This window comes from Nuphar pumila, chromosome 9 (assembly GCF_984573655.1).
Source record: "Nuphar pumila chromosome 9, dmNupPumi1.hap1.1, whole genome shotgun sequence".
NCBI lineage: Eukaryota > Viridiplantae > Streptophyta > Magnoliopsida > Nymphaeales > Nymphaeaceae > Nuphar > Nuphar pumila.
In genome coordinates this window covers 94336085-94362604 of record NC_143257.1, presented here as the reverse complement: position 1 = coordinate 94362604, position 26520 = coordinate 94336085, and positions in this window count along the sequence as shown.

Below are 26520 nucleotides of genomic sequence, written 5' to 3'. Positions count from 1 at the left end.
GTATTTTGTCTTGCCATCGCATCGTATGATGCCAAGGCTTCCCTGCTTTTTGCATATACATATATATGTAGAATATTTCATTCGGTTTCACCCCTCGAACAATAAGTATATGCATTCCTTTACGCCGCCACCATATAAAGCACAGGCTTCTGCATATACTAAATATATGGCGTGTAAGTGAGCGTTCAAATGGAGATCAACATTAAATCGCCAACGTGATTCTCTTGCTGCTCCTTGATCAAGATTTTGCTTGACGAATGAAGCTCCTATTGGAAAGGCTTCGCTTTTATGCAAAACCGCTTTTTCGTAAAAACTAAGTCATTTGCGTATGGCCTGTATATGGCCCAAGGTTCCAATCAACCTTGATGGATGCAAAGTACACACAATTATACGCATCCATTTTCCGAGATAAAGCATAGCAATTTTCTCATCAAAGAGGGGAAGTGTTGCTAGAAATTTTGAAAAGATGCTCTCTGAGCCTAAAAGAATCGCACACTTCCTCATTCAAAGAGAGGGAGTGTTGCAGAAATTTCTTAAGAAGTTCAACCAAACTCTGAAAGAGCAGAGCATGTTACTCCATCATACAGAGGAGGTGTTGCCCATATGCCCTCAGTACTTTCTATAATCTAGAAAGGTTAGACTCACTCTTGCCATCAAAGTGGAGAAAGTGCTATCAAAATAGTTGGCAGAAGAGCTGCCGGAACCAGTTGAATGGCACGAAGATGCCCTGTTGTTGGAACATTGTCAGAATGGCCCATTTTCATATTTTGTCTTTAAGGGCACCTTACTCGTAAGGACCGTTACGCTAGAGTAGAGGTTGCACCTTGAACTGAGTGTGAAGATTTATAAGGCTCGCACCAAGATATTTCATGACAAACATATTTGCAAGAAGGTGTTTGAGCCCGGTCAGAAAGTATGGCTTTTTAACTCTCGATTGCAGCTATTTCCAGAGAAATTGAGGTCAAAATGGGATGGACTGCATGTTATCTTGCAGGTTTTTGCATCTGGAGCAGTAGAAATTTACGATCCTCACACTCAGTTGAAATTCACTGTGAATGGACAAAGATTAAAGCATTATATTTCTGGAGACCCACAGTCGAAGGAGTGTGATATAATTGACCTCATTGATGAATGAGTATGGCGCGATGAGTGTAGTAAAATAATTTAGCATAGGGATTGCTTTTGAGTTGTGATTTTTGTTTGCTTGCCATTCTTTTTTTATTTTTCTCTTCATATTGGATATCATTGACATTTCATCTAATCTTTTGAGCTTGATTGTGTGCAGATTCAGATTTTTTAGGAAAGATGGATGGATTGAAGGACCTACAAGCCAGATCAGCAGAAAACAAAGCACCTGAGTGGGCATTATGGTGGTACATAGGCACGTAGAAGACCTTTATATCTGTAAACACCCCAAATTTTCACCCTCATCCAGTGTTTGTCCATTTTATATGTAATTGCATATCACTGCATACGTTTTTGCATATCATTTCATCGCATTGCATAGCATTGCATGTCATTACATGTCATTACATCTCATTTTCGAGATCCAGCACTCCTGTTTTTAAAACATTCAATCCAGATTTGAGTTTTAAAACTTTTCTTTCAAAAACAATTTTAAAACCTGGGTTTTTATTCAACATTCTGTCATTTTCCAACCCCAGGACCTTATATTTTGAAATACTTTCTTAGAAAATGATCTGGATTCATTTCAAACTCAATTTCAATTGATTTTAATTCTCAGATGAGGCCCATTTAGGTGGTGTCGCTTCTGAATTCCTTCACTTATCAAAAATCTCAAAAATCTTAGAGTCCTAATTGGATCAGGACTCTTTTTCCAGAGTCTTAGTCGGATCAAAACTCTACTTTTCACTACCTTTTTACCTGTCTTTGAAGAAAACCTTTTAAAATCTTCTGTTTTAGCCAAAATCTCAGAGTCCTGGTTGGATCAGGACTCTTCTTCAAGAGTCCAGTCGGATCAGGACTCTTTTTCGGAGTTTCAATTGGATTAGGACTCTAATCTTTTACAACTATTTTATCTATTTTCAATCAAATCTTTTAAAATCTTTCAAAATGAGTCAGAAACTCAGAGTTTTAGTCAAAACAGGACTCTGTTCAGAGAGTCCTAGTTGGATCAAGACTTTGATCCTGATTTCAAATTTTGAAATAATCTTTCAAAAATCTTTTCATCTATCAAAACTATTATACTTTTATCAAAGAATTTCAAAATTCTGAGGTTTTATCCCAGAGTCCTGATCCAATCAGGACTCTACCCCAGAGTCCTAATCGAATCAGGACTCTATCCAAAATTGATTTTCTCACTTCATTTTCACTGGTTTTCAAAAGCTTTGCCCAAATTTCATCATTTGCTCATCAGAAAACCAAAATTCTTAGAGTTCTGATTGAATCAGGACTCTTTCTTAGAGTCCTAATCAGATCGGGACTCTGAACCAAAATCCAATTTCATCATGTTTTTAACTGTTTTTCAAAATTCTCTCATTTGTTTTCTCAGAAAATCCAAAAATCTGAGAGTCCTAGTTCAATCAGGACTTTGTCCTGAGAGTCTCAGTTGAATCAGAACTCTATTTTATTTCAATATTTGTTATTGTTTTAACTGTTTTCACAAGTTTTTTCAACTGTTTTTCAGAAAATACCAAAAAAATCTAGAGTTTTAGTCCGATCAGGACTCTGTCCCAGAGTCCTAGTCCAGTCAGGAGTCTGTTTTGAAGTCTGTTTTTATTCCATTTTCATTTATTTCCATTTATTTTTAAAAATTAGGTCATTTTGTAGAGTCCAGTTAATTCAGGACTCTATTACAGAGTCCTGATTGAGTTAGGAGTCTAACCCTGACAGTATTTTCTGATTTATTTCATCATTTTTGATAAAATCTTTTCAAAAACTCCTTCATTTGGCTTTTAAAACCCAAAATCTCAGAGTCCTAAAAATCCAAGACTCTAGCCCAGAGTCCAGTTCGCTTGAGACTCTATTTCCAAAAATCTTTGAATTTCAACTATTGATTTTAACCCCTTTTCAAAGCCATTTTCAGTATTTATTTCAAATTTTCAAAACTCTGATGTGGGGTCCACTCAGTTGGCGCCATATCCAGAGGAGTTCTGACCCAGTTGGAACTCTGTGTCATTTCAAAACTTTTAATTTCAAGTCTACTTTTGAATCTCTTTTGAAAACTCCTTCAATTTTAAGTTTTAAAATCGCTTTTAAAAAAAAAAAAAACTCAAGTAGGGCCCACTCGGGGTAGCGCCATATTCGAGTAAGTCAGGGCTAGACTAGGGTTAGTCGGTGTCTTGGTTAGTGTTAGAGGTTTAGAAGAGTCAAACCCCTTTTGAAAGTTAGTTTTTAAAACTAGTGTTTTTAAAGGTTTTTAAAAGATGTTTTAAAAACCAAAATGTGAAAATGCCAAGTGGCATCACATTTGGGGATTTTCTAGGATAGTCTAGGGGTTAATTAGGCATTAGAGTAGATAATCTAGGCTAGGGGTAGGATAATTTTTTCACCCCAAAATCGCCCCCCCCCCCCTTTTAGAGTCCAATTTTCTTAAAAAACTTGATTTTTAAAACCTAAAAACATCTTTATAAAAGGGAGTATAGGGGGGGACGATTTTTAGGCTTCATCCTTGAGGTTTCTTGGAGCTTCTCTCTCCTCTCCAGCCCTTCCTCCATTGCTGCAAGTCCAAGGTAAATTTTCTCCACCTTTTCTTATTTTATTTAATGCTTTTTAATGATTCAAACCTAGATCTAGGCTTGGACACCCCTCCTTATGAAGATCCAACCATGGTTTCACCTCAAGAACCATCAAGAACGGTCCAAGAAGATGATCTAACTCTGTTTTTTATGTTTTACAGGGATTCTAATCCATTAGAATCAATTTTAGCATTAGTCTTTGCATTATTAACCAATAAAATACATGATTTACCCTTTTAATGGGTTAAATCTATGTTTTAAAGGTAATATTGAATTTCAGCCATTGATTCCCTGCTTTTATTTTATTTTCATGGTTTATTCATGTTTATTTTATGTTCTATAGCATAGAAATAATTTTTATTTACTGTTTTATGGTTTATTTTATTGTTTTCATTAGTTAATGCATATTTTCTCAAGTTTCTTAGATTGCTGTGTGTTTTTTTTAGTTTAGAACAGAAAAAAGCATGCTGTTTTGGATTGAAATATGTGTTGTTAATTTCTGGTTTTTTTATATGTGATGCATGCATATGTGATTGATCTACTGTAAAAAAATCAGAGATTTTGGACTTCGGAAACTCTGTCAGAAAAATCAAACATCAAGTTGGGTTTTTAAAACTTTAAAATCGTTGTTAAAATCAAGAGGGTAACTTGCTGTGATGATATTTTTCTCATTCTATATCCGATTTTAGATCTGTAAATTGATATGGATTCATGTTGATTATATCTATCTACTGTGAAATTTTTAGATTTTTTGACCACTGTTTATTATTTTTCCTCTGTCAGAAACTCTAATTTTTAATTTAAAATTCGTTAGGGTTTACCAAAACCCTAATCAGACTTGTGTTATTCGTAAATCCCAAAATACAGATCCGATTCATGATCTGTAAAAAGTGAGTATTGTTATTTTTCTGTTAACTATTCACTGTTAAAATCGCAGATATTTTGGAATAGTATTGAAATTTATCCAGGAATTTGTAATCTGCAGTGTCTGTTTTAACTCATGTTTGGTTTGCAATATTCAGGCTCGGATTGCCGGTAGGGGATCTCCTTGATCCTAAGTGCTTTTTCAGATCTGTAAAAAGAAAAGTTCTGTTTTTATGTCTGTTTGTCTCTGTCAAAAATCAGAAATTTTCATGGAGGTTTGACCCCTGGTTCGGGTCTTGGATTGAGACTGGTTGGTGAACTAGGTCAAAATAGCATATTTTTAGGGTTTAATGCAATTTTTGGATTAATTTAATGCCAAAAAAATATTTTTATAATTCTAATCTGATATTAGGGTTATAACAAGTGCAGGTACCAATTTTGAGGATTTTTATAATCCGTTTGATGCTTAAATGGCTTGAATTGCAAAACAGGGTACCCGAAGAATTCCAAAACACTGCAAAAATCACAAAATTTGTGATATTCTTGGATTTTCGTGTGTAAGCATATATTTTTAGGGTTTAATCATATTCATAATCATATTAGGATGCTTTAGGTTTAATTTGATGCTCATTTGATTTCATTTAGTGCATAAAACCTAAGTTTTTACCAAAATATTTTCTAAAAACCCTGATTTCGAGGCCATAGTCTTGCTATCAGGGACAATTTGGTCATTTGACCTCAATTTCGAAATTTCTAACCCTAATTTTCATATTTTTAATCATGTCATAGCATATTTAGTTTGATTTATTTTTATTTTTATTTCAAAACTTTCATTTACCAAATATCTTTCTAAAAACCTTAATTTCAAGGCCATAGTCTTGTTATTAGGGGTATTTTGGTCATTTTGACCCAAATTTCGAAATTTCATATCTTATCTTCCTTATTTATTCAATCTTATTTCATATTTTTTCAATTTTTATTTAAGAGAATCATGGAAAAAGGCTTATATCTAGCAAAATCCAGTAATTTCTAGATATTACTGGATAAATCTAGAAAAGCCAACATATCATCACTAACAAAGTTTTCTAGTTTTGCAGGTACATTGAAGACTTTATTTTTTATGTATTTAAATTTCAATAGTGATGTAAATTAAATTAAACTTTGGAATGAGAATTTACATTTCCTACTTAGCTTAGGCAGCATTGCATATAGTTTATTTTTTTAAATAATGTTAATGCGTGATGGATGATGATTCATGCATATTCAAACTCACCATGGTCTACACGAATGGCACATGCACTAGCTTTTATGAAGTTTATAAACTTGGTGGAATTCGTATTTATGGCCATAGTCAGAATATGAATGATACCCAGATTTATGATCTTCACATTAGTCACATTCAGCCTACACTCTTAGGCTAACTTCAAAATGCACTGCATTTCTCAAAAATACAAAAAGTATTTCTCAATTCCTCAAATCCATATTCATTCATTTCATGCATTTGCCAATTCCAATTCAAATTTCAATTCAGAGAAATCATTTTCTCAAAATTTCCTAAGTCTTATTCAAAAATCGATTTTCTCAAAATATTGATTTGCCAAGGATATTTCAAGTATTTCCCAAGTTCCAAATTCGATTTTTCTAAGTTATATTTTCAATTTCAAAGTTTGAATTCGAAGAAATCAAGTTTTTCAAAGTTATTTCATATTTCTCATAATCAATTTTCACAAAATCTCAAGATTTCTTCAAAAACCGATTTTTACTTTTCTCAGAAGTACATTTCAAATCCCAATTCATGATTTTCCATGTGATATCTATTCTAAGTGTTTCAGTTATTCAAAGCAAACATCATGTTTTCAAATATGCATTTTTAGAAATTCATAGCACATGCCTGATTCTTTGTGCATTTAGAAATTAGAATATGATTTAGACAAGTTGAATAGAGCAGAGCAGTAGATTGATCCTTGGTTCAATTACCCCTGGTGAAGGCGCCAGGAACGGTTGAACCTCGTACCGACAGGCGAGTCCCATTCTTCGGAATAATCCCGCATTTTAAAAACGGAGGCGAGTTATTTTCAAAATCTTTTTCAAAGGTCAGTTTGATTTGCAAAAAGTAAAAAAAAATTGCGATGAAAACAGGTTTGGCGACCGTGATGGGACCTGTCTTCGCCTGATCAATCTAATGCTCTACTTAGTTCAAATTGTCAAAATTGATTTCCATGGAATGTCAGCTTTGCTTTATGATATCATGTGAACCTAGGAGCCTAGACTTGAACCCAGATGACATGGAATGCCTATAGACTAGGTATGGTTTGGTAGGACCATATTGAGGAGAATTATTCATGCTCACATAGACTTAGGTCTAATACAACACTCCTCAATTTAGGAATTGTATGAAAACAATGTTTGCTTCTTCAAATATTTCAAAATTCTATCTCTTTAGGACTTAGAGCCTTCTGTTTGATTGCATGTGCTCATGTTTTTCAAAAGTCACCCCACCTATATTGTCCCGGTCTTCACGTTGCTGGGCTCTCTTCCAGAACCATAGTTCGGGACAGAGCCTCACAACTGGGCCACCTATTTGGGTGAAAACCCCCCTGCCACGTACCAAGGGCCATAGTCCAACGTACATCGGCAGGTGCTCAAGGATGTTGGAAAACTTGAACCTAGAACCGGAGAAATTGATTTTATGCCACGTACATCGAGCCTTGGCTTGAGTATATAGGCATAATTGGATTGGATACAGTTGATCTGAACCCTAGAGTTAGGATTAAGGTCCTACAGCTATTTCAAAATTTGTGCATCTAGAGTCAGCTTTTAGGGAATGTTGTATGTGCATACTTGTTTATGCAGAATGTGATTGAATGTGTTATTTCCTTTTTATTTTCCATATTTTCCATATTTTCTAAAATACTGGACGATTTTCTCAAAATTCCCCAATCTATGTTCATGTACTGTCCATGTTTTAAACCTTGGACGATTTTCCAAATACTTCATTTTCCATTTATTTCTTCATATTTCTTCATATTTCATCAAACCCTGGACGATTTTCCAAATTTCCCTTATTTTCCTCAAAACTCCAGGTGATTTTTCATCCTTTCTCTCTTCTGGATCTCGAATTCCCTACTTCATTTTATTCTGCCTGCATTTTTTTCAAAATCTTTGTATTTTCCCAAGTCTTATTCCAATTTTCCATGTTTTCCAAGTCTGATGGCATCCAGTCAACTTGATTCAGTCTTCCCTGAGGGTCATATCTCATACGAGGTGCGACAAAGTCTTCCCGAGCATCGAGTCCTCAGCACCGGATCCTTCTTTCCTCGGTGGTACTACTCATGGTTCAAGAACTTCTCTCGTATGTTTCCGGACCACTTGGACGATTGTGGGCTAGAACTGGCATCCGCGGTGGGAAAGCAGACAGTCAACGGCAATTTGATCCATGCACTAGCAGAGAGGTGGAATCCGAGCACTTCTACCTTCTAGTTCCCGTGGGGCGAGATGACGGTGCTGATAGATGAATTTTCAGAGATTATGGGATTACCCGAGCCAGCCGGTCAGCCTGGAGACCCATTGGAGAAACAGTTTCTGATTAATGTTAAGGGTCTGGACCCTAAGGATGCCTTAGCTCGCATGACAGGACGTAAGTCGTGGCCCTTGATCGAGGAGGATGGAAATGAATATGTGGACCTGCTCGAAATCTACAAATAGTATGGAACATTTGCAGAGGTCAGCTCATTATCCAGGACAGCTCGAGAGAGAATCCAGCATGCGATGGTTCTGTGCACGGTGGGATTAGCCTTCTTTCCTGATGGGCGGAATTATATAGATATCAGAATAGTTCAGCTTCTAAGGAGATGGGGAAGTCGACAGACCAGCCACCTCTCCATAACCATGGCCGCACTCGCTTTTCTATACCGAGGGTTGACCCGTTTCACACTCGGAGAATTAATTCTAGTCGAAGGGTGCACCTACGCATTACAATCTTGGTTCCTCCGGCATGTGCCAGCCCGAGCCAGTTCATTCAGATATAATGGTGAAAAGTTTCTTCCAGTTGCGCGATACCGGTTCTTGATCGACAACCTTCAGGAGGAAGAGGTCGTATGGGACTACTTTGATCATCAAGAAGCGCCTCCCAGATATACCTACGCTTATGGCAAGCGGTTCAGGCTACTTGGCTCGTTTTTCTGCGCATACTATCATTCGGAGCGGTGTGTCAGACAGTTCTCTCAGAGGCAGAATCGCGTAGAGATTCGTCCACTATCAGGGGTTCTGCCAGAGTTCAACCTCGCATCAGATCAGTGGTCCGGAGCATACCATTCTGCCAGACATGGCTGGGATTCCTTTGTCAATCTTAATATTTTCCTGGCCCTCGAGTGTCTTCTGATTATCCGGAGTGGTGGAAAATTGTCTGTCCCCCTCCCTTTTGTCAAGTGTATTATTAAAATCATATTCCTTTAATCTTCATTTCATTTTGGTTTGACGACCTCGCCTAGGTAACAAGGCATATTTCCAGTTGTTTATTTTGCAAAGAATAACAGCGCAATTGTCGTAATTCCAGCGACGACTCAATCCCTAGTAATGGGATATTATTTCAATTGTCTACCAAAATTCTCAACAAATATTTTCCTTCAACCAAATTTCCTTCAAAAGCCTAATCATCAGTTCTACCTTGCAGAGAGCATCAGTAACATTCAGGAGAGCATTTGTGATACTCGATGGGTCAGACAAGGTCCGAAAAGAAAACCTCATCAGTTGAAGGTGTTGCATACTCAGTCACTTCAGAAGAGGAAATGGACTCACCCCGATCAGTCAGAAGTCAAGGTCAGCAAGCAGAGGATGATGTTGATCCTCAGATATATGCTATGTTCAAAGAGATGATGACCAAAATGTTGACAGAACAAGCTGAAGCTAGTACAGAAAAGATCCAGGTCAAGCAGAGGGCAAAAGGCCGGTCAGCCAAGAAAGTTTTAAAACTATCCAAGAAATATATCCAACACGAGGATGCATCTGATGAATCAGAATCGGTAGGTGGCACTGATGAAGAGTATGAAGTCTGGCAAGCACTTCAAAGATCTCCTCATAGGCAAGGGACAACCTATAAATTGAAAAATCAAGCAATGGATGATCCGGTCCAAACACAGCTGAAGGAAATGACAAAAAAGATTAAAGATTTGCAGGCCCGCGACAAGGGCAAGAAGGTCTTCACGAGCAAAGATTTCTACAAGAGCATCACTCCCGTCAGGAATGATCAAAATTCAAAAAAGACAAATTCTGTCAAGGCCCACCGTGAGGGGTGCAAGGATAACAAAGGCAATCGTACAAGTCAGAAAGAGAAATCTTTAAAGCAGAGTGAAAAATTGAGTCAACAGAAAGAGAAGAAAAAGCATGACGGTTGGGGTTACGATCGCGAATTCACTCCTCTAGATCAGCCCCTCGAAGAGGTCCTTGAATACATGCTGAGCAAAGGAATGGTTAAGCTTCCAAGAATTGCTAATCCTCTGGTCGCCCTAGGGAAATGGAAAGACCGCTTTTGCAAATTCCACCAAACAACGGGGCACGATATTGAACATTGTTTCGTCTTTAAGAATATCGTCCAAGATTATATCGACAAGAAATTCTTTGTTAAGGGTGAGAAAGAATACCAGTCGACTGTCTTTGCCAAGTCTCAGCAGAAATCAAGCACTCGGCAAGAGGTACAACATGATGATCGAAATCAGGACCGCAAGATGGCCCCTTTAGATCAAATATTTGAAAGTTTTTTGGAATACATGCTCGCGAAAGATACAGTAAAATCTCCGAAGGCTCACTTCACTCTTTCTGCCAATGATAGCAAAAGCAATAAGAAGAATCATGATCAGTATTCAGAGGGATCCAAGGGCCAAAAAGGAAAGTTCTCCAACAATGATAGGCCTCTTCAATCTAGTCCTCAGCATAAAGAGAAAGATCAAGAAAAGCCAAAGCGCAAGGATTGGAGTACGGATCGAAAGTTCACCCCTTTGGACCAGACACTAGAGAGTGTTTTGGAATGCATGCTCGCAAAAGATATGATCCGTTTACCTAAAGCAGCTGATCCCGCAACAATCATGGGCAGATTCAAAGGAAAATTTTGCAAATTTCATCGGGCAGTGGGACATGACACTAAGAATTGTTTCATCCTGAAGAATATCATTCAAGATTGCATCGACAAGAATATCCTTATTGAAGATGAGGAAGATACCAGTCGACCATCCTGAGCAAGTTTTCTAAAAATTGACAATGTCGAGACTATGTCACTTTCATCATTTTGTCATTTTGAAGGGACAATGTAGTCCTAGTTCTTCTATCAATTTGTTATTTCCTTCTTCAATGCATTAATAAATTTGTCAATCTTTCTTATGGCCTGGCGTCATCTTTTATATTCCTCATTTGTAAATGTTTAAATGTCTTCGTATAAGGGGTAACCTTTTTCAAAGTGCCTCTCTGATCAACCAAGAAGCTCATTGTCAGTTTTTACCTCATTATCCTCAAGAGAATTCTCATCAAATATCAACTACTTATCGTTTCGTCCAAACTCTCACTCCCCAGTTATACTGGGGCATTATTTTGAAAATTGGCTTCAAAACTTTCTGTATGCAGGCAGGATCAAACAAATCTCTCATTTTGCACACATGTGCACCCATCTACATTCATTTGCATTTGCATGCATTCATTCGCATTCATCTGCATTCATCTACATCAATTTGCATTGAACTCCTCATTCAGGATAAGGGATAAATCCTGAGGCCCCGACAGTCGCCCAAGTTGTCGTAAGGGTGAAGACTGAAAATTTTTCATCAAAATCAATTAGTAATTCTTCAGAATCCAGTGTTCGTGCTGGTAATTTTTCAAAAATCCAATGTTCGTGCTGGTAAACTTTCAAAATCCAGTGTTCGTGCTGGTAAACTTTTAAAACCCAGTACTCGTACTAGTAATCATTTAAAACCCAGTGCTCGTACTGGTAACCATTTAAAATCCAATGCTCGTACTGGTAATCTTTCAAAATCCAGTGCTCGTACTGGTACACTTCCAAAATCTGATGCTCGTACTAGTTGAACTAGTCCCAAATGTCATCTTTATACTTATCAACTTTTCTTTCCTTTAAATGTTTTGAATTGGTCTAGAAGAGTCGAGTTCCGATTCGAATTTTCTTCCAAATCCAATTCAGAATTGGTCTAGAAAATCCAAGTTCCGACTTGAATTTTCTTACAAATCCAATTCGTATAATTTTCTTTCCTCTAAATGTCTTGAATTGGTCTAGAAGAGTCGAGTTCCGATTCGAATCTTCTTCCAAATCCAATTCAGAATTGGTCTAGAAAATCCAAGTTCCGACTTGAATTTTCTTACAAATCCAATTCGTATAATTTTCTTTCCTCTAGATTCTAGAATTGGTGTAGAAGAGTCGAGTTCCGATTCGAATCTTCTTCCAAATCCAATTCAGAATTGGTCTAGAAAATCCAAGTTCCGACTTGAATTTTCTTACAAATCCAATTCGTATAATTTTCTTTCCTCTAGATTCTAGAATTGGTCCAGAAGAGTCGAGTTCCGATTCGAATCTTCTTCCAAATCCAATTCAGAATTGGTCTAGAAAAATCAAAGTTCCGACTTGAATTTTCTTACAAATCCAATTCGTATAATATTCTTTCCTCTAGATTCTATAATTGGTCTAGAAGAGTCGAGTTCCGATTCAAATCTTCTTCCAAATCCAATTCAGAATTGGTCTAGAAAATCCAAGTTCCGACTTGATATTTCTTACAAATCCAATTCGTATAATTTTCTTTCCTCTAGATTCTAGAATTGGTCTAGAAGAGTCGAGTTCCGATTCGAATCTTCTTCCAAATCCAATTCAGAATTGGTCTAGAAAATCCAAGTTCCGACTTGAATTTTCTTACAAATCCAATTCGTATAATTTTCTTTCCTCTAGATTCTAGAATTGGTCTAGAAGAGTCGAGTTCCGATTCGAATCTTCTTCCAAATCCAATTCAGAATTGGTCTAGAAAATCCAAGTTCCGACTTGAATTTTCTTACAAATCCAATTCGTATAATTTTCTTTCCTCTAGATTCTAGAATTGGTCTAGAAGAGTCGAGTTCCGATTCGAATCTTCTTCCAAATCCAATTCAGAATTGGTCTAGAAAATCCAAGTTCCGACTTGAATTTTCTTACAAATCCAATTGGTATAATTTTCTTTCCTCTAGATTCTAGAATTGGTCTAGAAGAGTCGAGTTCCGATTCGAATCTTCTTCCAAATCCAATTCAGAATTGGTCTAGAAAAATCAAAGTTCCGACTTGAATTTTCTTACAAATCCAATTCGTATAATTTTCTTTCCTCTAGATTCTAGAATTGGTCTAGAAGAGTCGAGTTCCGATTCGAATCTTCTTCCAAATCCAATTCAGAATTGGTCTAGAAAATCAGAGTTCCGACTCGAATTTTCTTTCAAATCCAATTCGCTTGGCTTTCCTTTAAAAGTTCGAAATTCTACTCAAACTTTCCTGCAAATTTGGCAATTGGTCTAGAAGATTCGAGTTCTGACTTGAATCCTCTTTCCTTTTGGTTAATCTAGTTTTCCTCAGAAATTCGAGTTCCGACTCGAATTTCTTTTCCTTCTAACCGGTTTAGTTTTCCTTTGGGATTCGAGTTCCGACTCGAATTTCCTTTCCTTATAATTAATCTAGTTTTTCTCAGGAATTCAAGTTCCGACTCGAATTTCTTTTCCTTCTAACCGGTTTAGTTTCCCTTTGAGGTTCGAGTTCCGACTCGAATTTCCTTTCCTTCTGACCGGTCTAGTTTTCCTTTGGGATTCGAGTTCCGACTCAAATCTTCTTTCCTTCTAGTTGATCTAGTTTTCCTCCGGGATTCGAGTTCCGACTCGAATTTCTTTTCCTTCCAACCGGTCTAGTTTTCCTTCAGGATCCGAGTTCCGACTCAAATCTTCTTTCCTTCTAGTTAATCTAGTTTCCTTCGGGATTCGGGTTCCGAATCGAATTTCTTCTCCTTCCAAATTGATCTACCTTTCCTTCAGGATTCGAGTTCCGACTCAGATTTCTTTTCCTTCCATAATGGACCTGGTTTTCCTTCGAAGATTCGGGTTCCGACTCAAGTTTTCTTTTCCTTCAGAGTTGGTCTAGAAGATCCGAGTTCCGACTCGAATTTTCTTTCAAAATCCAATTCATCTAGTTTTCCTTGAAGAGTTGAATTCCGATTCGAATCTTCTCTCAAAAACCCAGTTTAGCACCTGGTTCATTCAAAGCTCACAAGTTAGAATCATTCCTTCTTAAGCTATGATCCTTAGGTTGAATTCTTATGGAATTGATAGTTCGTAGGTCGAACCCCTGCGGGACCAATGTCGTTCTTAGGCTGAATCCCTATTGAACCCATGTCGTTCCCAGTGAACCAATGTTGTTCTCAATTGAACTAATGTCGTTCTTAGGCTGAATCCCTATTGAACGCATGTTGTTCCCAGTGAACCAATGTTGTTCTTAATTGAACCAATGTCGTTCTCAATCGAACCAATGTCGTTCTCAATTGAACCAATGTCGTTCTTAGACTGAATCCCTATAGAACCCATGTCATTCTCAGTAAACCAATTCACAATTTCGACCTTCGGGTCAATCAATTTCCAATTTTCAATTATCAATTTCCAAATTTCCAATTTCCAATTTCCAATTTCCAATTTCCAATTTCCAATTTCCAATTTCCAATTTCCAATTTCCAATTTCCAATTTCCAATTTCCAATTTCCAATTATCAATTTCCAATTTCCAATTTCCAATTTCCAATTTCCAATTTCCAATTTCCAATTTCCAATTTCCAATTTCCAATTTCCAATTTCCAATTTCAAATATCAAATTTCAAAATTTCAATTTCCAAAAATTGAACCTTTTGAGTCACCCAATACCCAATTTCAATTATTTTCTCTTGCGAGAGACCCTTTTTATAGGGAGAGTTCGAGGGAGCTCGCTCTTTTCGCATGCTATCCAATTCGTTCACTTAGCCCCTTTTCAGGGAGAGTTTGAAGGGACTCGTGTCTTTGTGAACCGTTTGCAAAACAAAATTCCAAATTTCACACAAGGAACCCTTTTTATAGGGAGAGACTCGACGGAGACTTGCTTTCCTTGTGGCCCCATAATTTCAGACTAGGCCATTTCATCATGAAGAACCCTCTTTTCAGGGAGAGTGTGATGAACTCGTTCCTTCATGACCAATTTACCAACCTCACCAATTCCGGCCCCCTTTCCATAAGAGAAGCCTAATGTTAGGAAGTTTTGACGAAAGCTTAATTTCTCTTAGAAAGTTCATTTTGCAAACACCTCCTCTTCAGGGAAGAGAGGAGTAATTCCCAATTCTAATTTCTAAATCTTCTTCTTTGGGGAAAGGAGAAGAGAATTTTTGTCATGGATGTGTTGCGTTGTGCTTCAAATGCTCGCTTTCACAAAAGGATTTCAAGAAAATTTTGCCAATTTGTCATTAAATATTTGTTGATTTCAAAAATCTTTATTGCACAAAATTATTACTTCAGAATACCTCCACTATTACTTCCGAAAGGGCAATGCTTTCACGAAAAAGAATTCAAAGTTCAAAATCTTTTTATTGGCCAACCAAAAGGATGAAGAATAAATCCGCGATATGGCCAGCAAAGAGAATTCAATGTTGTTGCAAAGCCATGAGTGATTGATATTGATCGCAGTCAATGGCACATTTTTAAAGACCATTCTTGAAAAATAAAGCAGTCGAAATATTCTGGGTGATACAGAAAAATCCACTCAATTTTCATATCTCCTCAATCACCTAAGCTGCAATTAAATATCTGCAAAAGGGATATCTCAATTGTCGTCAAGATGAAGGCGAATTAAGCGAGTCGACCCCTGGGGCCAAAGAAGATTTGGATCATCTCCAAGATGACGGAGTTTATGACGGATCCTTCCAGGGAAAGTTCAGATCACCGTCGAGATGAAAGCAAGTGTGATGAGCTTACCGACAAACCCTAAAAGATATTTGATTCCAGCTATCATCGAGAGATTCCCAACCAATGAGCCAATAACTATCAAGATAACCCCTGAGAGAAAAGAAGGATCGGAACATCTCTGAGATGAAGGAGTTTGTGACGTACCCTTCCCAAGAAAAAAAGAGAAAAAAGTCAGGACATCTCCAAAATGAAGGATGATGTAATTCCCGAAAAATCCAAGAGAGCTTCAATCTGCTAAAAAGAGAGTGCAGAAAGATCATCATGAGAAAAAAATCCCAGGATATCACACTTCCAAATCTATCAAGAATCTTCTTTAATTTTGTGAAATTCTTTTATTAATATTCTTTCACCAATAGCTCTCGCAATATCAAGAATACTTTCTTTTCCGTCCATATCAAGGAAATTGATAGCTTCCTTGAAAGAAAGTCAATCGCAAGCAATTTGAATTCGAATCTTGATTCTACGGAGTTAAGCCCAGTCGGAGGTAATACTTCAGGTAGAAAAGAGGGAATACTTTCAAAACAATGTGCATCATTTTCAATTATTTTGAATCAACAACAATTTTCAACATTTTGACAATATTTTCTAACTATTCTGGCATAAAGCGAGAGCTTGAGGTTCATATTTGGCGCATCCTGACACCATCCCTTTTAGGACTTGATAACGGGAGTTTTCAAGATTCCTTCCCTTCTTTGGTATAATCTGAGCGCACGGGCTCTCAGATTCGCACACTTCCCTGTGTCCCCACTGTCCTACCATAGACAGTCCAATTTTGGCTTGAGGTTAAGCCACCAATTTCAGCAAAAGGCAATTTCAAAAGTTAATTAGTCTCAGCAATGAGACGCCCAAAATCAAACCCTTTTCAAGCTTTAGGGACCCCAATTTCCTTCCTTTTGCAAAACCCCTATCGGATTCATTGTGCGGAAATCCGAAGGTTTCATCATGGTCTCTTCTTTCGAGGATTCTGTTTGTTTTCTGCCCAATCAGGTTAAGGGTATAAACCTAAGCCTCCTTTGATGAGGTATTTCGTTTTCTGCCCAATGAGGTTAAGGGTATAAACCTGAGCCTCCTTTGATGAGGTATTCCATTTTGTGCCCAATCAGGTTAAGGGTACAAACCTGGGCCTCCTTTGATGAGGTATTTCATTTTCTGCCCAATCAGGTTAAGGGTATAAACCTGGGCCTCACTTGATGAGGTATTCCATTTTCCACCCAATCAGGTCAAGGGTACAAACCTGAGCCTCCTTTGATGAGGTATTCCATTTTCTGCCCAATCAGGTTAAGGGTATAAACCTGGGCCTCACTTGATGAGGTATTCCATTTTCCACCCAATCAGGTCAAGGGTACAAACCTGAGCCTCCCTTGATGAGGTATTCCATTTTCAACCCGGTCAGGTTAAGGGTTAAGCCTGAGCTTCGTTCCATATGAGGTATTTCCCGTCCCATCCAGGTTAAGGGCAAAACCTGAATCTCATTTCTTTTTGAAGTAAAATTTTCTCCTTATTCTCCATTTCATATCTACCATCATCATTTGAATTAATTCTTTCATACCCAGTCAGATTTATCTAACTGGGGCATTTTTATAATCCAAATTTGGTGTGTTTTCTTTGCCACTAAGCTCGGCTTACAACCGGTTTAGTAGCAAAGAGGGCATCTGTAAACACCCCAAATTTTCACCCTCATCCAGTGTTTGTCCATTTTATATGTAATTGCGTATCACTGCATACATTTTTGCATATCATTTCATCGCATTGCATGTCATTACATCTCATTTTCGAGATCCAGCACTCCTGTTTTTAAAACATTCAATCCAGATTTGAGTTTTAAAACTTTTCTTTCAAAAACAATTTTAAAACCTAGGTTTTTATTCAACTAGGACCTTATATTTTGAAATACTTTCTTAGAAAATGATCTGGATTCATTTCAAACTCAATTTCAATTGATTTTAATTCTCAGATGAGGCCCATTTAGGTGGTGTCGCTTCTGAATTCCTTCACTTATCAAAAATCTTAGAGTCCTAATTGGATCAGGACTCTTTTTCCAGAGTCTTAGTCGGATCAAAACTCTACTTTTCACTACCTTTTTACCTGTCTTTGAAGAAAACCTTTTAAAATCTTCTGTTTTAGCCAAAATCTCAGAGTCCTGGTTGGATCAGGACTCTTCTTCAAGAGTCCAGTCGGATCAGGACTCTTTTTCGGAGTTTCAATTGGATTAGGACTCTAATCTTTTACAACTATTTTATCTATTTTCAATCAAATCTTTTAAAATCTTTCAAAATGAGTCAGAAACTCAGAGTTTTAGTCAAAACAGGACTCTGTTCAGAGAGTCCTAGTTGGATCAAGACTTTGATCCTGATTTCAAATTTTGAAATAATCTTTCAAAAATCTTTTCATCTATCAAAACTATTATACTTTTATCAAAGAATTTCAAAATTCTGAGGTTTTATCCCAGAGTCCTGATCCAATCAGGACTCTACCCCAGAGTCCTAATCGAATCAGGACTCTATCCAAAATTGATTTTCTCACTTCATTTTCACTGGTTTTCAAAAGCTTTGCCCAAATTTCATCATTTGTTCATCAGAAAACCAAAATTCTTAGAGTTCTGATTGAATCAGGACTCTTTCTTAGAGTCCTAATCAGATCGGGACTCTGAACCAAAATCCAATTTCATCATGTTTATAACTGTTTTTCAAAATTCTCTCATTTGTTTTCTCAGAAAATCCAAAAATCTGAGAGTCCTAGTTCAATCAGGACTTTGTCCTGAGAGTCTCAGTTGAATCAGAACTCTGTTTTATTTCAATATTTGTTATTGTTTTAACTGTTTTCACAAGTTCTTTCAACTGTTTTTCAGAAAATACCAAAAAAAATTAGAGTTTTAGTCCGATCAGGACTCTGTCCCAGAGTCCTAGTCCAGTCAGGAGTCGGTTTTGAAGTCTGTTTTTATTCCATTTTCATTTATTTCCATTTATTTTTAAAAATTAGGTCATTTCGTAGAGTCCAGTTAATTCAGGACTCTATTTCAGAGTCCTGATTGAGTTAGGAGTCTAACCCTGACAGTATTTTCTGACTTATTGCATCATTTTTGATAAAATCTTTTCAAAAACTCCTTCATTTGGCTTTTAAAACCCAAAATCTCAGAGTCCTAAAAATCTAGGACTCTAGCCCAGAGTCCAGTTCGCTTGAGACTCTATTTCCAAAAATCTTTGAATTTCAACTATTGATTTTAACCCCTTTTCAAAGCCATTTTCAGTATTTATTTCAAATTTTCAAAACTCTGATGTGGGGTCCACTCAGTTGGCGCCATATCCAGAGGAGTTTTGACCCAGTTGGAACTCTGTGCCATTTCAAAACTTTTAATTTCAAGTCTACTTTTGAATCTCTTTTGAAAACTCCTTCAATTTCAAGTTTTAAAATCGCTTTTTAAAAAAAAAAAACTCAAGTAGGGCCACTCGGGGTGGCGCCATATTCGAGTAAGTCAGGGCTAGACTAGGGTTAGTCGGTGTCTTGGTTAGTGTTAGAGGTTTAGAAGAGTCAAACCCCTTTGAAAAAAATCCTTTTGAAAGTTAGTTTTTAAAACTAGTGTTTTTAAAGGTTTTTAAAAGATGTTTTAAAAACCCAAATGTGAAAATGCCAAGTGGCATCACATTTGGGGATTTTCTAGGATAGTCTAGGGGTTAATTAGGCATTAGAGTAGATAATCTAGGCTAGGGGTAGGATAGTCTTTTCACCCCCAAAATCCCCCCCCCCCCCCCCTTTAGAGTCCAATTTTCTTAAAAAACTTGATTTTTAAAACCTAAAAAAATCTTTATAAAAGGGAGTATAGGGGGGGACGATTTTTAGGCTTCATACTTGAGGTTTCTTGGAGCTTCTCTCTCCTCTCCAGCCCTTCCTCCATTGCTGCAACTCCAAGGTAAATTTTCTCCACCTTTTCTTATTTTATTTAATATTTTTTAATGATTCAAACCTAGATCTAGGCTTGGACACCCCTCCTTATGAAGATCCAACCATGGTTTCACCTCAAGAACCATCAAGAACGGTCCAAGAAGATGATCTAACTCTATTTTTTATGTTTTACAGGGATTCTAATCCATTAGAATCAATTTTAGCATTAGTCTTTGCATTATTAACCAATAAAATACATGATTTACCCTTTTAATGGGTTAAATCTATGTTTTAAAGGTAATATTGAATTCCAGCCATTGATTCCCTGCTTTTATTTTATTTTCATGGTTTATTCATGTTTGTTTTACGTTCTATAGCATAAAAATAATTTTTATTTACTGTTTTATGGTTTATTTTATTGTTGTCATTAGTTAATGCATATTTTCTCAAGTTTCTTAGATTTCTGTGTGTTTTTTTTAGTTTAGAACAGAAAAGAGCATGCTGTTTAGGATTGAAATATGTGCTGTTAATTTCTGATTTTTTTATATGTGATGCATGAATATGTGATTGATCTACTGTAATAAAATCAGAGATTTTGGACTTCGGGAACCCTGTCAGAAAAATCAGACATCAAGTCAGGTTTTTAAAACTTTAAAATCGTTGTTAAAATCAAGAGGGTAACTTGCTGTGATGATATTTTTCTCATCCTATATTCGATTTTAGATCTGTAAATTGCTATGAATTCATGTTGATTAGATCTATCTACTGTGAAATTTTCAGAATTTTTTACCACTGTTTATTATTTGTCCTCTGTCAGAAACTCTGATTTTTAATTTAAAATTCGTTAGGGTTTATCAAAACCCTAATCAGACTTGTGTTATTCATAAATCCCAAAATACAGATCCGATTCATGATATGTAAAAAATGAGTATTATTATTTTTCTGTCAACTATTTACTGTTAAAATCTCAGATATTTTGGAATAGTATTGATATTTATCCCGGAATTTGTAATCTGCAGTGTCTGTTTTAACTCATGTTTGGTTTGCAATATTCAGGCCCGGATTGCCGGTAGGGGATCTCCTTGATCCTAAGTGCTTTTTCAGATCTGTAAAAAATAAAAGTTCTGTTTTTATGTCTTTTTGGTTTCTGGAAAAAATCAGAAATTTTCATGGAGATTTGACCCCTGGTGCGGGTCTTGGACTGAGATTGGTTGGTGAACTAGGTCAAAAATAGCATATTTTTAGGGTTTAATGCAATTTTCGGATTAAATTAATGCTAAAAAAATATTTTTATAATTCTAATCTGATATTAGGGTTATAACAAGTGCAGGTACCAATTTTGAGGATTTTTATAATCCGTTTGATGCTTGAATGGCTTGAATTGCAAAACAGGGTACCCAAAGAATTCCAAAACACTGCAAAAATCACAAAATTTGTGATATTCTTGGATTTTCGTGTATAAGCATATATTTTTAGGGTTTAATCATATTCATAATCATATTAGGATGCTTAATGTTTAATTTGATGCTCATTTGATTTCATTTAGTGCATAAAACCTAAGTTTTTACCAAATTATTTTTTAAAAACCCTGATTTCAAGGCCATAGTCTTGCTATCAGGGGCAATTTGATCATTTGACCTCAATTTTGAAATTCCTAACCCTAATTTTCATATTTTTAATCATGACATAGCATATTTAGTTTGATTTATTTTTATTTGTATTTCAAAACTTGCATTTACCAAATATCTTTCTAAAAACCCTAATTTCAAGGCCATAGTCTTGTTATTAGGGGTATTTTGGTCATTTTGACCCAAATTTCGAAATTTCATATCTTATCTTCCTTATTTATTCAATCTTATTTCATATTTTATCAATTTTTATTTAAGGGAATCATGGCAAAAGGCTTATATCTAGCAAAATCCAGTAATTTCTAGATATTACTGGATAAATCTAGAAAAGCCAATATATCATCACTAACAAAGTTTTCTAGTTTTGCAGGTACATTGAAGACTTTATTTTTCATGTATTTAAATTTCAATAGTGATGTAAATTAAATTAAACTTTGGAATAAGAATTTACATTTCCTGCTTAGCTTAGGCAGCATTGCATATAGTTTATTTTTTTAAATAATGTTAATGTGTGATGATTCATGCATATTCAAACTCACCATGGTCTACACGAATGGCGCATGCACTAGCTTTTATGAAGTTTATAAACTTGGTGGAATTCGTATTTATGGCCATAGTCAGAATATGAATGATACCCAGATTTATGATCTTCACATTAGCCACATTCAGCCTACACTCTTAGGCTAACTTCAAAATGCACTGCATTTCTCAAAAATACAAAAAGTATTTCTCAATTCCTCAAATCCATATTCATTCATTTCATGCATTTGCCAATTCCAATTCAAATTTCAATTCAGAGAAATCATTTTCTCAAAATTTCCTAAGTCTTATTCAAAAATCGATTTTCTCAAAATATTGATTTGCCAAGGATATTTCAAGTATTTCCCAAGTTCCAAATTCGATTTTTCTAAGTTATATTTTCAATTTCAAAGTTTGAATTCGAAGAAATCAAGTTTTTCAAAGTTATTTCATATTTCTCATAATCAATTTTCACAAAATCTCAAGATTTCTTCAAAAACCGATTTTTACTTTTCTCAGAAATACATTTCAAATCCTAATTCATGATTTTCCATGTGATATCTATTCTAAGTGTTTCAGTTATTCAAAGCAAACATCATGTTTTCAAATATGCATTTTCAGAAATTCATAGCACATGCCTGATTCTTTGTGCATTTAGAAATTAGAATATGATTTAGACAAGTTGAATAGAGCAGAGCAGTAGATTGATCCTTGGTTCAATTACCCCTGGTGAAGGCGTCAGGAACGGTTGAACCTCGTACCGACAGGCGAGTCCCATTCTTCGGAATAATCCCGCATTTTAAAAACGGAGGCGAGTTATTTTCAAAATCTTTTTCAAATGTCAGTTTGATTTGCAAAAAGTAAAAAACTTTTGCGATGAAAACAATATCCCATCAGCTTGTATTGCTCCTTCTCCTTTATTATTTATTGTTGTTAGCTTGCATTATTTGTTCATGTTGTAGCATTAGTCTAAGCATGGGGGAGTGTTTCTGAGGACAACATGGGTTTAAGCATGGGGGGAGAATCTTTATAAATTTTTAGTCTATGTGTTCATTTTTTTAAAAACTTGCATAATTGAGGTTACAAAAATCAATTTTAACTTTGTATGGAGCACTAGTTGGAGGATTTTACATATTTTAATAATTTTAAGCCCCATAGAGAAATTTTTTTGAAAACCAAGCTAAAATGCATGATTCTTTATGTAACTTTCAATAAAAAGATAACATAAGAATGTGTAACACCTAAGTGAAGTACTTGTATGATCATGTATGACTCATGAAATAAAAAGCAGTGAAAATTTGAGAAAAGAGCGAGTGTAGATGTTCCCATTTATCTGGTGCACTCATGTAGTGGGGTGGAGGTATAGTTGATTTATTTTCACTCTATGAACAAGAGCCACTAGATGAATGAACACCTTACCTTGTTGACGTCAGTGAGGCCTACTGTGTTTAAGCAAGTAAGCATGAAGGGTGTTTACACCCGGTACCCTAAGGCCAACTGGTTTGGGAGCTGCTGGACCAAAGCTCGTTACGAGAATGCAATAGAAAGTCTAATAGGCATTAACATTGCACATGATAGGGGTTACATAAATACTACTGATATTCCAAGCCTAATAGTGTGACAGGTTGTTAGGGTTAAGATAGATGTAGATCTCATTAAAAAAAAAAAGAGTGAAAGAAAGAAAAACACTACCTTAGAAAAGAAAGAAAGTCATACAAAAATTATACAAGTATGAATTGAAGGGTATTAGCATGAGTATGTTTGATTTTCTGTGATTGATATGTAAATTATTGCAAATTTTAGTGAGATTTAAGGAAAATGTTTCTACTGTGGAGGTGTGAATTATTGTTATATGTTCAGTCCTACGTAAGCATGACATGTTAAAGTAAAAATTGATTTTCTTGTAGGCCCAATACTTTTAGAAAATAGATGAAAGGAATTGTAATGATGTTTGGGGGTAGCATCGCTGGAAACCCCCATGAAACCACACTCGTCCTCTGTGGGTGAAACCAAGGGGTTGAAAGGGCTTGTTGTATGTGCTAAATGCAATTGCGATGTTTGCGAAAGTGAGTTAGGCTAGTTGTTTTATGTTATATGATTCAAATCATGGAAGATAATGAAAATGATGCAAAAACATAATAAAAAATATCTAAGAATAAAATTGAAAGCATTGGGGCATAAATTGAAGTTGATTTAGCCCATTGAATGTGAGATTTGATCTATTGAAGATCAAATCTCAATTCTAAATGGCTAGAATGAAAATGCATAAAGCAAATCGCAAATTGAATGGATCAAAAAGCATAAAATGGAAATTAACATGGAACTAAGATAGATCTACATTGCTATCTTTTGAAATTAGCAAGAAATTGAGAAAAGATCTAATTTACAAAAATCAAAAATTACAAAAGAAAAGAAGAAAGAAAAAAATCAAAAGACGGAAGAAGGAAGCCTACCTTGGGCTGAAGAGGGATTGAAGCTTCTCCAAAAGTGGCATCAACTTCAAGGAGGAAGGAAGGAGAGAGAGAGAGAGAGAGAAAGAAAATTCTTTTTTATTCTCTCAATTTCTCAAACTTTCAACTTGTGAAAGGAGAGACCCCAAGGGGTCTATTTATAGCTTGAAATGGGGGCATTTTGGGCATCAAATTTTAAGATATTTTTTCAAAGTTGGCGTCAAACCCATGTGGGTATTTTCTCTTTTTAAAAATGGGCAAAAAAGACACTTTGTTAAAAAATACACATGTGGCACCCCTTTTACAAATGGGTGCCCATCCCATGTGGGTCTTTTTGAAAATTTTCAAATGAGTAAAAGGGGTAGTTTGGCAAAATTTTGACACATGGCATCACCTTGCAAGTGATGCCCATGTGTGTTTTTAAAAGTAAAAGGGTTTTTAAAAATGAAGTTAAAAATGAATTTTCTTTATTTTTTAAAATGTCAAGTGGCGCCTCCTTCTTTGAAAATATATTTTTGATTTTTTATTTTAAAAATAAGATGAAAAGTGAAATAAAATATGAGAAATAAAAAGGAGAATTTGGAAATAATTGGATTCAAGAATCTAATTTTGATTTTCAAAAACCAAATTGGGTTAAAACCAGATCTATATTGAATTTTTAGAATTTTTGCAAAAATATTGAATTTGGATTTGAAATTCAAGGATTATTTTTTGAAATTGGGATAAAAATTTGATTTTGATTTGAATTTGAAATCCCCAAATTAATTTTGAATAAAAATTGGATTTTTATTTTGAATTTGAGATCCCCAAATTTATTTTGAATAAAAATTAGATTTTGAAAATGGATTTGGATCCATTTTGATATTTCGAAATCCAAATTGAATTATGAACTAGATCCAGGGTATTTTTTAAAGGATTTTTACAAAATGATGGATTTAAAATTCGAGAATTGATTTTGAAATTAGAATAAAAATTGAATTTTGAAAAAGAATATGGATTCAAGGTTTTGAAAAAGATTGAATCTGGATCTCAATTTAAAGAAAATTGGTTCGAAAATGGGAATCGAACCCTGAATATGGATTTCTGAAGAGTTAAAAATGAAAAGCCCTAAATTCATAATGAAAATTGGGATTTTTAGACTTGGATCTTGGATCCAACTCAGAGAATGAAATTGGATCTTGGATCTGAACCAGAATCCAAGAAGTGAAATTGAATCTCAGATGTTAGATTAATTTGAGTTCATAAATTGATTCAATTAACCTTTTGAATGGATCAGAAGGTGGATCCAGACTGAAATGGATCTAAAATGATTAATTGGATCCTGGATATCTGATGGGATATTCCAGGTTAAATGAATAAATTGGACTCTGAATATGGATTTTTGAATGAATCAGAGGAAGAATCCAGGTTCAGAATGAAAATTGGACACCAAATCTAACATTGGATCCACTATCCGAGTTGAAACGGATTGGATCTCGAATATTGATGAAATATCAAATGAAAGAATTGATTCGAGTCTAAATTTGGGACTTGCCCTAGTTCAAAAATTGTTAGAAACGATGTTCTGAAGAAATTTGTATTCTTTGGCTTTCGCCTTGTAGGGGCAGAAACACAGTACTAGACTGGTTTGAACTAATTTGAACTAGATTGGATCGGAATGAACCGAATCTGAAGCCAGTTATACTCAGGTGAACTAAATCCAAAGCTAGAACACTAGCTCAACCAACTGGGGTTAGTTCAATTTGGACTGAATTGAGCTCAAATGGGCTGAAATGAGTTAAAACGAAAGTCCAAGTGTGTAAAAGTGACTTTAAACTAAAACTGGATCATTTAAACTCTTGAGGAACTCAGATTAGACTCCTGGAGATAGGATCTACTAGATTTGCTGACTCAGGGATAGTCTGGCTAAAATTGGAGCTAAAAATAAGCTTATTTCATGAGAAATGAACTAATTTTAGCTAAAATGGTAAAAAATGATTAGGAATCGCTCATCGTGAGCTCAGGGAAGCTAGAAATGATAGACATTCTAACTGTTCTGAACTTAAAAATGAGCTTGGCTAGGCCTAACTAACAAAAGGTCTAAGGGTAACCTAGGGGTAAAATTGTAATTTTATGAGCAAGACAAGATAAACTGACCTCTAGATCGGGATAAACCTAGGGGTGAGACTCTACACTGCCCTATAGGGGATTTGGCATCTGCAAAAGGAGAAGTCTTGAATGGACCTAAATTTTGAGGTATTTACAGCATGCTGCTTGGCAAATATGGCATTCTACGACCATTTTATGGCATTATTAAGGAACATCAACATATCATGTTTCTTACTCAAGACATGCATCATGGTTTATATAGCATTCATTCCATGACTTGATGTGCAAATTTCGTAGAAAATACATATATGCACATACTTCATCATATGCATCTTATGAATGCATGAACGTTTATACATAGGCATTCAGCATAAGCATGCTCACTTATGCAATACATAAAAATGCATATGTATGAGTT